Below are 15,332 nucleotides of genomic sequence, written 5' to 3'. Positions count from 1 at the left end.
CTTTACCTCTCCTCTTGATTCCCTCTACCTTTCCTCTACATCTCTCCTCTACCTCTCCATCTCTCCTCTCCATCTCTCCTCTACATCTCTCCTCTACATCTCTCCTCCACATCTCTCCTCTACATCTCCTCTACCTTTCCTCTACATCTCTCCTCCACATCTCTCCTCTACACATCTCTTCTACATCTCTTCTACATCTCTCCCCCACATCTCTCCCCCACATTTCTCCTCTACATCTCTCCTCTACATCTCTCCTCCACATCTCTCCTCCACATCTCTCCTCTACATCTCCCCTCTACATCTCCCCTCTATATCTCCTCTACATCTCTCCTCTATATCTCTCCTCTACATCTCTCCTCTACATCTCCCCTCTATATCTCTCCTCTATATCTCCTCTACATCTCTCCTCCACATTTCTCCTCTTCACATATGAGTAATAAAAAACATAGAGAAGTGTTTCAAAGCCATCATTTCTGTTCCATAATTATACACAGATTGTTAGTGGTTTGCTGTAATGGGAGCCCTATTTGTTTTAATACCTCTAACTGAAACATAACTGATCTAATGAGGATGATTGTGAGCAGTAATTGGTACAAAGGACTTTAAATGTCAACACAGGTTAGTCATTATAGAAACAAAGCATATGTGTGTGTGTGTGTGTGTGTGTGTGTGTGCGTGCATGTGTGTGTCCGTGTGTGCATGCATGTGTTCGTGTGCAGGAGAGAGAAAAGGAGAGAGAGAAATAAAGTGTATGATAAAAGGAGCAACAAGCTCTCACAGTCTCAAGTCAGAATTAGATGTTCATCCATGTTTCTCAAAGTCACATTTTTTAAGTTGTTCCATACGTCAAATTTTTGAATTGTTTGCTTACTTCTCTGTATGGTTCCTAGGTTAAGTTACGGCATTAACTCAGAATTCCTAAGGTCAGTTATTAACTCAGAATGGTTCAGTTTTGGGATAGGCTTAAAACAAAAATATCAAAAACAACTTTCTATTGCTGGATTCAAACATGCAACCTTTGGAACCACAGGCAGATGCTAATGCCCATCCACATCCACAATGCCACAGCAAAACCAAAGCCTACTTGAACGTAACAGCGCTCACTGTTGCCCCTAGTTGCCAGTTTCCACGTCATTGCCTGACATTCTCAGACATGGATGGACGTCTAATACTGACTTGTATCACAGGTGAACTGCCTGAAAAGGAGATTGTTGAACCCCTTAAGGATTGGCCCCTTTTTTTCAATTTTTGCCTAAAATGACATACCCAAATCTAAATTCCTGTAGCTCAGGCCCTGAGGCAAGGACATGCAAATTCTTGGTGCCATTTGAAAGGAAACACTTTGAAGTTTGTGGAAATGTGAAAGGAATGTAGGAGAATATAACACATTAGATCTGGTAAAAGATAATACAAAGAAAAAACAACCGTTTAAAAAAGAAATTGTACCATCATATTTGAAATGCAAGAGAAAGGCCATAATGCATTATTCCAGCCCAGGTGCAATTTAGATATTGGCCACTAGATGGCAGCAGTACATGTGCAAAGTTTTAGACTGATCAAATGAACCATTGCATTTTTGTTCAAAATGTTGTATCAAGACTGCCCAAATGTGCCTAATTTGTTTATTAATAACTTTTCATGTTCAAAACTGTGACCTCTCTTCAAGCAATAGTATGGTATTCTTTCACTGTAATAGCTACTGTAATTTGGACAGTGCAGTTAGATTAACAAGAATTGAAGCTTTCTGCCAATATCAGATATGTCTATGTCCTGGGAAATGTTACTTACAACCTCATGCTAATCGCATTAGCCTACGTTAGCTCAACCGTCCCGCAGGGGACCCACCAATCCTGCGAGCAGGCTTCTCCTGGAGGGGTGTGGGATTTGGCAGGGTAGTCAATCTGGATGGTTTATTCCTTTAAAAGGGAGGCTCTGTTCTTACTGGGATATTAAACTGCATACTGATAAGTTGTAGCTGTAAGAGAGGAAACACATTTGAGTGAATGTCGGTCGTGTGCAGTAGATTGCCTGCTGGGTGTAGACGAACAGTGGCGATTCAACATGTAGAATCTAGGTACCAAGGTTAGTTGTACATGCATTAGCCTGGTCTCAGGGGTATATTATCTGTGTTACATAGGATAACCCGTACAGATATCATGTATCTAGTGAGTAGTTGATGATGAAATAGGTTGTACCTCAATCCCTCACTTTTATTACACATACACTCATGTGTGCACATGAACACACACACACTGCCCTCTCCCTCTATCCATGAGAGCCTGGTGGTGGTCAATAACAGCTTCAAATATTAGGTTGACCTCTAATGCGGACTCACACACACACACACACACACCCTTATAGTCTTCTTGTCATAAGGCTGCCTGTCACTGACCCCTATAGTCTTCCTGTCATAAGGCTGCCTGTCACTGACACCTATAGTCTTCCTTTCATAAGGCTGCCTGTCACTGACCCCTATAGGCTTCCTGTCATAAGGCTGCCTGTCACTGATCCCTATAGTCATCTTGTCATAAGGCTGCCTGTCACTGATCTCTACAGTCTTCCTTTCATAGGGCTGCCTGTCACTGACCCCTATAGGCTTCCTGTCATAAGACTGCCTGTCACTGATCCCTATAGTCATCTTGTCATAAGGCTGCCTGTCACTGATCTCTACAGTCTTCCTTTCATAGGGCTGCCTGTCACTGACCCCTATAGGCTTCCTGTCATAAGACTGCCTGTCACTGATCCCTATAGTCATCTTGTCATAAGGCTGCCTGTCACTGATCTCTACAGTCTTCCTTTCATAGGGCTGCCTGTCACTGACCCCTATAGGCTTCCTGTCATAAGGCTGCCTGTCACTGATCCCTATAGTCTTCCTGTCATAAGGCTGCCTGTCACAGACCCCTATAGTCTTCTTGTCATAAGGCTGCCTGTCAGAGAAATCTCCGTTCTGAGAGTTACAGCCAGTACAGCACCATATTACAAAGAGAAATGGGGGGAAGAGACATTATTTTTAGAGGGGAAAGAGAGGGTGGAGAGGGAGATAGGATGGGGTAGAGAGAGGGTGGCAGAGAGGAGAGAGGTGACAGAAAGAGAGAGGGGAGAGAGAGGGAGAGAGAGACGTTACGAAGGACTCCCACTGGGCCTCTTAAATAAAGATGATGGGTCTGGCCAATTACAGAGAAATCACAAAATCCGCATCGCAGCCCCGCAAGTGTGCGCGCACACACACACAGACACACAGATACACATACACACACTCCCACAAGCATCACACACATCCCAGAACTAGGGAGAAAAGCAAAGGGTTGTCTTTAACTTCTCCAGCAGTACAGAACCCATTCCATCCTTCCATCCATCCATCCATCCCTCCATAAATTATTCATTAACTCTCTCAAATCATTTCCATTGCAATTCATCTTCCATTTTTCTCAAAGCTAAACAATCCTAATGTAATTTCATTTAACACAGAGTCAGATTGAACGGCTGTGGTAATATTTAGATGGATATTAGCGGCCATTTGAATCAATCATTTCTCAAATCAGGCGCCGGGATGGCGCACTGTTCACTGCACCATTAACCATTAAACATGAGCCCCGTGAAACCTTAAACTGACTGGAAATCAGTTGGTTAGCCAAACGCCTTGAGGTCTATCAGATGACTGAGGCTATGTCCCAAATGGCACCCTATTTCCTATATAGTGCACTACTTTTGACCAGGACCAATAGGGCTCTGGTCAAAAGTAGTGTACTATGTAGGGAATATTATGCCATTTGGTATGCAGACTGGTTATCAGACCAGAGAACATCTGTGACTTATCAAGCTAGATGTAGCCTCAAGCTGTTCACTGTCTTCTAATCTACTCCATATGTCCATGGTTGTGTCCCTATTCCCTATATTGTGTTCTACGTTATACCTGGGCCCATGTTGCAATGGCACCCTACATAGTGAATAGGGTGCCATTTGAGATGCATCCCATATGTTTCACTTCACTGTAATATGATCTGTGTTATATCTGTGGTAATCCTGGAGGCTATATTCTAACAAAATTGATGTTAATCTCTCTGTAAGGCAGATCTATCTCTGCTGAGGTAACCCAGTAAATTGATTTAAGCCTACTATGTGGAGATGTGAAGTGTATTGAACTTAGAGTTTAGAATCCATTTGGTGGATTACATCCTGAAGTGAACCTAACCTAATCCTAAGAGAATCACTGGGATTTCACAGGGTAATGTTGTGGCTCAAAAGAATAATCAAAACGCAGCTCAAAATTGTAATCCTAAACCCTTCCATTCATTTTGACATCTTGACCCCTAGCCAGAGCGCCATCTGACCACTGGCCGGGATGCTGCCCTGACCCCTACCCTGACCCTTAGCTACAGTCTGAACATTGGCATGTGTGTGTGACGTGGTGAGGTTGGACCCAGGTGCAGAGAAGAGTCCAGACGATTAATCAGTGGTTAAGGATAAACTGTGGCAAAGAAGGGGGTCGAGTGATAAATGGCAGATATGTGAGGGCAGAACTAATAAATGGGCTCTGCCCGATCACTAAAATGGCCTCTGCCCGATCACTAAAATGGCCACCCCGATCAGAACTACAGATCACAAAATGGCCGACTGCCAAAACTACAATTCCCAGAAGCAAAGGGAACCCTCAGAAGGTGGAGCCGACCCACAGATAAAAGGTCAAGAAAAACCAGGAAGAGAGAGAGAGGGCGGGAAGGATCTATGAACCATAGAGAAAGAGACAATCTACATTGGCTGGATTTACTGTGTACGAGCTGGACTGTTTTGGACTTACCTGTTGGCGTTTGGACCTGGACCTACCGAGAACCAGATTTGTGTACAGAACCCTGCTATCCTTGACCTTACCTGCGGCCTGGGTGGACCAGGACAGCGAAACAAACACACAGGTACTGTCATGTTCGAAATAACTTTCATTCTGGGCTGACTTTGGTGACAGTTTCCCACTTAATTTGTGACAAACGCTCCTAACTTTGAAGAGGTTTGCCACAAAACATAAATACTTACCTGAGACACGGTAGCCAAAGGATCACTGAAAAAACAACAAACACTAAGTCTCAAACTCACTCAGGAAACAAACGCACACAGTAAACAATTCAAGATTCTGCAAGGACAACAGAAAACACACCTCTTTTGACAGGAAAATCATAGTGAGTAAATAGGACACACCTGAGAGTCGTTAATGTCTCTAAGACAATCTCTGCTGCCCTCTGGTGACAGGTGGAACCATGACAGTATCCCCCCCCTTCTAGAAACGGCTCCAGTTGCGGAGCCAGGGCAACTACCACGTAGTTCGTTGAAGTCCCGAACAAGTCCCGGATCCAGGATGTCACCCATGCCCGCTCCTCGGGGCCGCAGCCTGCCAGTTCACCAGGTAGTGCAGAGTGCCTCATACCCGAAGTGCCTCCAAAAGACACCAGATAGTGTAGGCAGGGCGACCATCAACAAGTTGAGGTGGCAGAGGGGCAGGTGTGTGGGGAGAGAAGGTACTTGAGACGGGAGACATGGAAGGATGGACAGACCCTCATAGACCTGGGAAGCTGGAAACGATAGGTGACCGGTTTGATGTGACTCAGGATCTTGAATGTTCCAATGTAGCGTGGAGCGAGCTTCCACAAGTCCACCTTTAAGCGAAGATCACAGGTGGACAGCCACACTCGTTGACCCAGTCGGAGGAGCTGAAGATGCCTTTGATGCCGGTTTGCCTGGTGTTGGTGTCGGGCAGAGGAGCGGAGCAAGGAGGATCGCGCTCTGATCCAGGTGCAGCAACATCGTCGAATGAACGCCTCGGCTGATGGCACCCCCACTTCGGCCTCTTGTTCAGGAAACGGGGGAGGGGGGGTGAACCCGAACTGACACTCAAAGGGCGACAGTCCAGTGGACAAGTTTGGCAGTGTGTTATGAGCATACTCCGCCCAGACGAAGAACTTGCTCCAGTTGCTGGCCTGGGTGGAGATGAAACAGCTCCTGGTTGGCCCACTCCATTTGCCCATTCGACTGTGGGTGGAACCCTAAGAAGAGACTCACCAACACCCCCAACAGGGAGCAGAAGGCTTTCCAATACCTTGCGATGAACTTGGGCCCATGATCTGAGACAATGTGTCGTCGAAAGACATAGGTATTCATGAGATCAGCTGTCGCCTTCGTTGAGGGCAACTTGGGTAAGGCGATGAAATCGATGACCACCAGGATAGTGGTAAGCCCTTGAGATGGAGGTGACCCTATGATAAAGTCTACAGACAGGTGGGACCAGGGCCGGCTGGGGACAGGCAGAGGTTGGAGCAACCCAGCCAGTCGCTGTCGTGAGGACTTGCTTTGGGCACAGATGGAACAGGTCGCAACAAAGGATCTCACATCCTGAATCATGTTGGGCCACCAGAATTTCCGAGCTCAGGAACTCCAGTATTCGATTAACCCCTGGATGCCCAGTTCATTTAAAGGTGTGTTCCCATTGTGGTACTCGAGAATGGGCTGATCGCGGAACACAAAGTCTGTTATTGGGACCCCTACCGGGGTCAGATTCTCTGGTCTGGGCTTGTTGTTTGGTGGTCTCTATACCACAATGCAGGAGCAGGGGATGATGGGCTTGGAGTCCCTCTCCTCATTAGAGACATTGTGTTGGTGGGACAGGGCATCTGCTTTCTGATTATTGGATCCCGGGCGATGGGCTAGAGTGAAGTTGAACCTGTTAAAAAACAGAGCCAACCTAGCCTGGTTTCCGTTCAACTTCTTGGCTTCTTGAATGGAGACCAAGTTCTTATGGTCTGTCCAGTTCACGAAAGGATGAGGTTTCCCCTCCAACCAGTGTCTCCGCCACTCAAGGGCCCACTTGACTGCCAAGAGCTCCCGGTTGCCTACACTGTAGTTGCGTTCCGCTGGCGAGAACCACTTGGACAGGAAGGCACATGGGTGCAGTCTCTTGTCCCCCTCATTCTGCTGTGAAAGGACCGCCCCTGCTCCGGAGTCTGAAGTGTCCGCCTCTACCACGAAGGGACGAATAGGATCAGGATGAACGAGGATGGGTCCAAAGGTGAAATGTCCCTTGAGCGCCATGAATGCCCTGTCAGCCTGGGGGATTCAGCCAAAACGGGTCTGGGACTTGCGAATTAGAGCTGTGAGAGGTGCTGCCACCGCACCAAAGTTCGCAAAAAATGGCAAACCCAAGGAACCGCTGGACTTGTTTAAGTGAGGCGGGTCGGGGCCAGTCAGTGACCGCCCTTACCTTAACAGGGTCCATTTTGATGCCGGCTGTAGAGGTAAGGTGGCCCAGGCAAGAGACTTGGGATACATGGAACACACACTTCCCAATCTTGACATATAGTTTATTCTACAGGAGGCGTCTCAGGACTTGGCGGACATGCAGGATGTGTTCCGGAAGGGTCTTGGAGAAGATCAGGATGTCGTCGAGGTAAACAAAGACAAACCAAATCAACATATCCCTAAGAGTGTCATTGACCAATTCTTGGAAGACTGCCGGTGAGTTCGATAATCCGAATTTCATGACTCATAGTGCCAACTAGGGGTGTTAAAGGCAGTTTTCCATTCATCTCACTCCCTGACTCTAACCAGATTGTAAGTGTTGCGGAGGTCCAGTTCGGTGAAGAATTAGGACCCTTGGGCCAGCTCCAAGGTGTCAGACATCAGAGTAGGGGGTAACAATTCTTAATTGTGATCCTGTTCAGCCCTCAGTAATCGATGCAGGGATGCAGACCTCCATCCTTCTTTCCCATGAAGAAGAACCCTGCCCCAGCTGGGGATGTTGAGGAGCGAATGAAACCTACCTCAAGCGACTGCACCTTCAGGGTTCTAGAGGGAGTAAAGACGGCCCCGGGGAGAGGTGGAGCCGAGTAGAAGTACTATGGCACAGTTGTATGGACGATGAGGAGGGAGGGTGGCGGCTTGCCTCTTTCTGAAGGCCTCCTGGAGGTCGAAGTATTTGGGAGGGAGAGCAGAGAAGTCTTGGTCTTCAATGGATGCAGGGGGACGCAGCAAGGCTCTAGGTGGGGGTCTCAGACATTTAGTCTTGCAGTTCTTACCCCAGTCTAGTAGGTATCACATAACCACTACCATCCTGGTCTATGTAGGGATAGCCAGGGGTACGCTAGAATAAGGGGTTTCTCGGGAGCGTCAGTTCTGGGCAGTTCTGGGCATGTAGCACGGAGATGGCCGAGACCTCCACAGTAGAGGCAGCACGCTCCTGTGGGCTCAGACGTGTGTCCCAGCTGCATGTGCTCCTCAATGCTGGGTTCGGAGTGCTTGGGGTGCTCAGGATACCGGGATACTGGGGTGGTGTCAAAAAGACGCTCTCTCATGCGTTCTCGGAGGCTGTTGTCAACCCTGATTTCCAGCGTTATCAGGGACTCGAGGTCCTCTCCCAGTTCTCGAGAGGCCAGTTCATCCTTGATGGAGTCAGACAAACCCTGGTGGAAAGCGGTGACCAGTGCCTCTGTATTCCAACCACTCTCGGCAGCACGGGTGCGGAACTCAATGGCGAAGTCAGCCACTGGTCTGGCCCCATGGCGGGTGTTGAACAGTTGGCTGGCCACTTCTCTTCCTCCAACTGGGTGGTTGAAGACTAGTCTTAGCTCGGCAGTGAAGGCTAATATGGAGCTGCAAACGCACACGGTAAACAATTCAAGCTTCTGCAAAGGACAACAGAAAACACACCTCTTTTATTGAGTAAATAGGACACACCTGAGTGTCATTAATGCCTCTAGGATGTCTCTGCCGCCCTCTGGTGACAGATGGAACCATGACAGGGTGCCACACACACATATGCATACACAGAGCCACTGACCATTGCTACCTGACCCCTAGCCTAAGCACAATATGCTAGAGTCTCACCCATGGTGAATACAAACACACTGTTTGTGTCCCAAATGGTGCCCGATTCCCTAAATAGTGCACTATAGGGCCATGGTCATAAGTAGTGCACTATTAAGGGGATAGGGTGCCATTTGGAATGCACATACTACCTGGCACTGAGCCATGTTAGAACACAGAGAGAGGAAATCAAGCAAATGTCAAAGGTCAGACGCAGCCCACTGAGCCCAGGCTGACAGAAAGGTTTTTCAACATCTGAGAAGAATAATTAGATTCAGGGTTCAAGGCAATAAAAAAAGAAGAAGAAAAGGCTCTGAATAATGCATGGGATTTTTATGGGATGCGTTTGTGCATGGAGAATTTCCCCCTTTTCTAAAAGGTGAAAAGTGAGGAAAACGAGAGTAGATAGTAAAGTGTTTTCCAACTGTTTCTCAGTTACCAAGGCCCAAAAGTAGTGCACCACATAGGGAATAGGGTGTATTTGGGACATAACCAGTGGGGTTTTACTGTTACAGTATGTGAGATTTTCCACTAGATAAATATTAGTGAGAATACTCAGTAAATTAATGACGTTATTACAGACCTAATAAAAACACATTTGTAATACATGAGCAATATTGACCAAATTATTTATTTCTCTACGATATCGATCTTGTAGTGGAAAATGAAGAAGCTGATACTCGCATCTGGCGACTTGCAGCCGCAGAGGTGCAGCGTGATGACTCAATCACGATTTATGACATTGTCTGTATGGCTGACCATATAATGGATATCATAGGAGTCAAACACACCTTATCTGTGGCTTTCTCCGGTGCGGGACAATCCCACAGACCCTGAGAGCATGGACACCGTTGGAGGGGTGAAGACAGATTAAAACTTTAATTGAGTAAATTAATATTACTGTGTCAATTAAATTGGCTTGTTTGGTTTGTTTCAAGAGTTCTTAAAGCGCAGCACATTTTTTATGTTCTATTGTACTGTCAGTGTTATGGATTTTTACTGTGTTAATCATTTCAAAGAGGGAGCGACACAGATGTGCACTCCTATCATTTAGATAACAGTTGTGATGATTACATTCAAGAATGTGTCTGGTGTTTTTATACCTTTTGTTTATTGTTTTGGCCAAGCAAAGTGATGTTAATTAAACAATGGGAGACACTGAGATTTGACTCTCTGGGAGAATTAAAGATGGATTAAACCTTTGTTCATGGTGTCATTGTAAAACAATCTCGTGGTGTAGGTTTCATTACACTATAGTGTGTTTTTTATACTTTTACATGAAGTGGGTAGCACCCAGTTTTGGTATGTACCATTTGATAATTGTATTCTTATTGCGTAACTGTAATAAATCTGTTTACTTTTAAATGGATATGAACGGTAGTCGTCATATTTCTGAGTAATATTCCTTGAATTATTATTTGATGTATGGTATAATGGTAAATGTTATCTCTACGCTATATACATACAATTACATTATGCATAGGTTCTAATTTAACATAACTGGCTAAAATATCTTAATAAATTAAAGCTTGGACTATGATCCCTATAGACAGCTCATAAGTCCTATAAGCCTCCAAATAATCACATAAAGGTATCTTATAACAAATGTAATTATAGTATCCGAATGTTGATGCGTAGACTCACAAGCTGGCTAAATTCAAGGGTGTACGTCTATGACCTACTGCATAGCTTTTCTTCACATAATAATGAAGTCAGATTGAATGCAATGTTTTATTCAACAATTTTAACATTCAACTACAATCTCTCTCCACCTCCAGCATAATCCACACTCTCTCTTAGACAATCTTACACAACGTTACATTAAGAGACTTACTCTGAAGAAAGTAGGAGAAACTATCCCAGTTGGAGTGTCTCGGTTGAGTGGATTGCAATGCTATTCACCCATGACGTTGTACTGTTCTAATCTAGCATTGATGCTCAGTGCAGTAAACCCCATATGGGAACCTTTGGTGTTGTATGAAGCCTACTGTTGTCTCATGTTAGTAGCCTACAACATCGGTCCATCCCTGCCACGATGGATGCAGGATTCAAACCCTTGCCGCAACAAAACAACATACTACAGAAGCATCAGTCAATACCCCTGACCTAGAAAAGTCAAGGCATTTCTGGATCTACGGCAACATTAGTTCAAGTCTCAGGAATGCAGTAGTGATGCCTTGCCACTTGCCATGGATGTTGTATTGTGTTAGCTAGCCCCATGCTTACCCTGGGTATTCCCATGAAGTGTGATCTAGTGTAACTATGTTGTGTGACTGCCTGCATCCTGCATGTCTCTGACTGATTGATTATAGTTTAACGTACTGTGGTACTGTTTTAGCTAGCTCCATCCTAACCCTGTATTACTGTAAACTAGTGTAGCTACAAAATGTGGCTACAGTGTGTGGTTGCTGCATTGTGACTGATTGGGCTGCTTGTTAGCTTGTCTTTGATCATTAAGCTGAGCGTTGTCACCGCCTCTAGTGTCATAAATTATAACGTCGCCAGCGTAACTTTGATCTAGACAAATATTATTCAAATCTTTTTGCCGTTGTTTGGCGACGTGTTACAGACTCCAGCTCTTAAAGTCTCCTTGTTAAAGAGTCCGGCAGCTGAGGATAAATGTACCTTTTTTTTTTTTTACTTTTTCTTCTCTCTTCCCCTCATCCTCGCTTCCTCTCTTCCTTTCATCCTCTCATTCTTTCATCCTCTCATTCTTTCATCCTCTCACTCTGTCTTCACAGCCTCTCAATCTGGGTCCTGTTGAGCGTATCTGTACATGTCCAATAAGAAACATTCATTCTTTGTTTTCCATTGCAATGCACTTTAAAACGTTTTCCGTTGCATCCCCTAATGAACAGAACCCAGGTCTGTGTTGGAGAGAGTGAGAGAGCGTCATCCTGAACCATATGACTGTCTCCTCAGGAGATAGCACCTGCAGATGTCAGTCCTATACAGTGAGAGAAAAAAGTATTTGATCCCCTGCTGATTTTGTACGTTTTCCCACTGACAAAGAAATGATCAGTCTTTGAACAGTGAGAGACAGAATAACAACAAAAAATCCAGAAAAACGCATGTCAAAAATGTTATAAAATGATTTGCATTTTAATGAGGGAATAAGTATTTGACCCCTCTGCAAAACATGACTTAGTACTTGGTGGCAAAACCCTTGTTGGCAATCACAGAGGTCAGACGTTTCTTGTAGTTGGCCACCAGGTTTGCACACATCTCAGGAGGGATTTTGTTCCACTCCTCTTTGCAGATCTTCTCCAAGTCATTAAGGTTTAAAGGTTGACATTTGGCAACTCGAACATTCAGCTCCCTCCACAGATTTTCTATGGGATTAAGGTCTGGAGACTGGCTAGGCCACTCCAGGACCTTAATGTGCTTCTTCTTGAGCCACTCCTTTGTTGCCTTGGCCATGTGTTTTAGGTCATTGTCATGCTGGAATACCCATCCACGACCCATTTTCAATGCCCTGGCTGAGGGAAGGAGGTTCTCACCCAAGATTTGATGGTACATGGCCCCGTCCATCGTCCCTTTGATGCGGTGAAGTTGTCCTGTCCCCTTAGCAGAAAAACACCCCCAAAGCATAATGTTTCCACCTCCATGTTTGACGGTGGGGATGGTGTTCTTGGGGTCATAGGCAACATTGCTTCTCCTCCAAACACGGCAAGTTGAGTTGATGCCAAAGAGCTCCATTTTGGTCTCATCTGACCACAACACTTTCACCCAGTTGTCCTCTGAATCATTCAGATGTTCATTGGCAAACTTCAGACGGGCATGTATATGTGCTTTCTTGAGCAGGGGGACCTTGCAGCCGCTGCAGGATTTCAGTCCTTCACGGCGTAGTGTGTTACCAAATGTTTTCTTGGTGACTATGGTCCCAGCTGCCTTGAGAACATTCACAAGATCCTCCCGTTTAGTTCTGGGCTGATTTCTCACCGCTCTCATGATCATTGCAACTCCACGAGGTGAGATCTTGCATGGAGCCCCAGGCCGAGAGAGATTGACAGTTCTTTTGTGTTTCTTCCATTTGCGAATAATCGCACCAAATGTTGTCACCTTCTCCCCAAGCTGCTTGGTGATGGTCTTGTAGCCCATTCCAGCCTTGTGTAGGTCTACAATCTTGTCCCTGACATCCTTGGAGAGCTCTTTGGTTTTGGCCATGGTGGAGAGTTTGGAATCTGATTGATTGCTTCTGTCGACAGGTGTCTTTTATACAGGTAACAAACTGAGATTAGGAGAACTCCCTTTAAGAGTGTGCTCCTAATCTCAGCTCGTTACCTGTATAAAAGACACCTGGGAGCCAGAAATCTTTCTGATTGAGAGGGGGTCAAATACTTATTTCCCTCATTAAAATGCAAATGCAATTTATAACATTTTTGACATGCGTTTTTCTGGATTTTTTTGTTGTTATTCTGTCTCTCACTGTACAAATAAACCAAGCATTAAAATTATAGACTGATCATTTCTATGTCAGTGGGCAAACGTACAATATCAGCAGGGGATCAAATACTTTTTTCCCTCACTGTATGGTCCTGGGAGCCAGCCATGGCTAATGGCTGGCCACTCAATGGACATGTCTCTATGAATACACAAGTGAAGGTGAGGATATAACAGGGATTGTGTGTGTGTGTGTGTGTGTTTGTGTGTTGCATTGAATTGAGACCAGAGAAAGGTTCTTGACCCCAGCTTTGCAGGGTTGTCTGTGTTTATTTGGATCCCCATTAGCTTTTGCAGAATCATCTTCCTGGGGTCCACAAACAACACAAAACGTGTAACGATCCACTGATAGACAAGGACAGTCACACAAATGTAAAATAAAACAATATACAAACAATACAACAAAAATAATACAAACATTACAATCGTTTTGGTCTTGGGGGCTATGAAGAGACATGATGCTGGCATGTCTTGTGGAGAATGTATGGGAGACTGAGCTGAATGTCATCACTGCAATATTTCTCATGAAAACTAAAAGAGAAGTAGTTACACTCTTGTCAACCCTCAACCAGGAAAGACTGGCATGCTTGTTGTTTATTTTACTGCTGTACAATATGTGCAGTTATTGGCAAGGTGTGCTGTTCTGTTTTGAGCCACAGCCTATCTTTCTGTTTCCCACTCAGTGTGACCTTCACACCACAGTATGGCCTTTGGTATCTGCTGCCCTCCAGCCAGCACACACACACACGCGCACGCACACAAACACACAGGGATACACACACACACAGACACACAGACAGACTTCTCTCCACATATACAAATCGATTCCTTGTTCACAGAAATACACAAGCGCAAAAAAAACACTCAACACACTCTTGCACACACATATTTTCACAGAACCAACCCTATGGCAGGGTATCTGCAACAAAAGTTGTTGAGGAAACGGTGCTGGTTTGTGGTTTGTTTTATAACATCTCTCCATGGCTCGAGGTAAGATCCAGGCCTGCTTCACTTGTTTTACACCTCATCAATATGGAGGAACAGTTGGTGGAATTGGCCCGGAGGTAGAGTAGAGATGTGGGTGACTTTTTAAGAGAGCTCAAGTTGTTTAGGTGCAAAGAAGGAAAGCTAAACTCATCTGGGTGCGTGGTCGGCAGAATCATCACTCAGTTTAGAGCAGGCACATTGTGTTTTGATCAGAGTTTTGCAGGGGGAGCCATTGTGTGGAAGGAAAGCATTCGTGCATCAAACTAGTTTCCACCGAACTATGTCTCAAATACTGTCGCACCCTATTCCCTATATAGTACACTACTATTGACCATAATCCTATGGGCCATGGTTAAAAGTAGAACACTAAATAGGGAATAGGGTGCCATTTGGAACATATCCCTGGTCTAAAAGCAGTCACTCTTTATCCAGTCTCTGTAGCAGCAGGATGACATGCTGATTGTATAAAGGATGTTATGCTAACAGTTGTGTTGATAAAGGGCTTAAATACACTGTCCTGTCTGTGTAACAAAGTGACAGAAGTCAGGTGACATGGCGATAGCATGGGAATACAATGGCTCAACCGAAATGGCACCCTATTCCCTACATAGTCCACTAGTTTTGACCAGAGCCGTATTTGACCTGGTCTAAAGTAGTGCACTATATATGGAATAAGGTTCCATTTGGGACACCGCCAATGTGAGACTGGGACCCAGTTCATTTACATTCATTGTCAGTGCCGTGATAGGCCAACAAACACACAAAGCCTACTTAACCCAGTCAAAACAAAGAATGGGCTTTGCTGTGTAGCACATACACATGCATGCTTACAGAAATTACAGTATGCTAATGATATTTGTTCATCTGTTTTAATGAACGAGCGCTATGGAGGACAGAGCACTCACTCTCTCATGTGACTAGGCTCGGTTAGACCTCAATGTGCACAGTAAATGATCACGTTACACACACACAACGCCACTTTCACAGAATAGGAACAATGTAACAGGAAAATTACTCGTGTGTCGATGTTGCCTCAGTGGGATTCCATCATGATGGGA

The sequence above is a fragment of the Salmo trutta genome, chromosome 22 (assembly GCF_901001165.1).
Source record: "Salmo trutta chromosome 22, fSalTru1.1, whole genome shotgun sequence".
Classification (NCBI taxonomy): domain Eukaryota; kingdom Metazoa; phylum Chordata; class Actinopteri; order Salmoniformes; family Salmonidae; genus Salmo; species Salmo trutta.
This window is presented reverse-complemented; position numbering follows the sequence as displayed.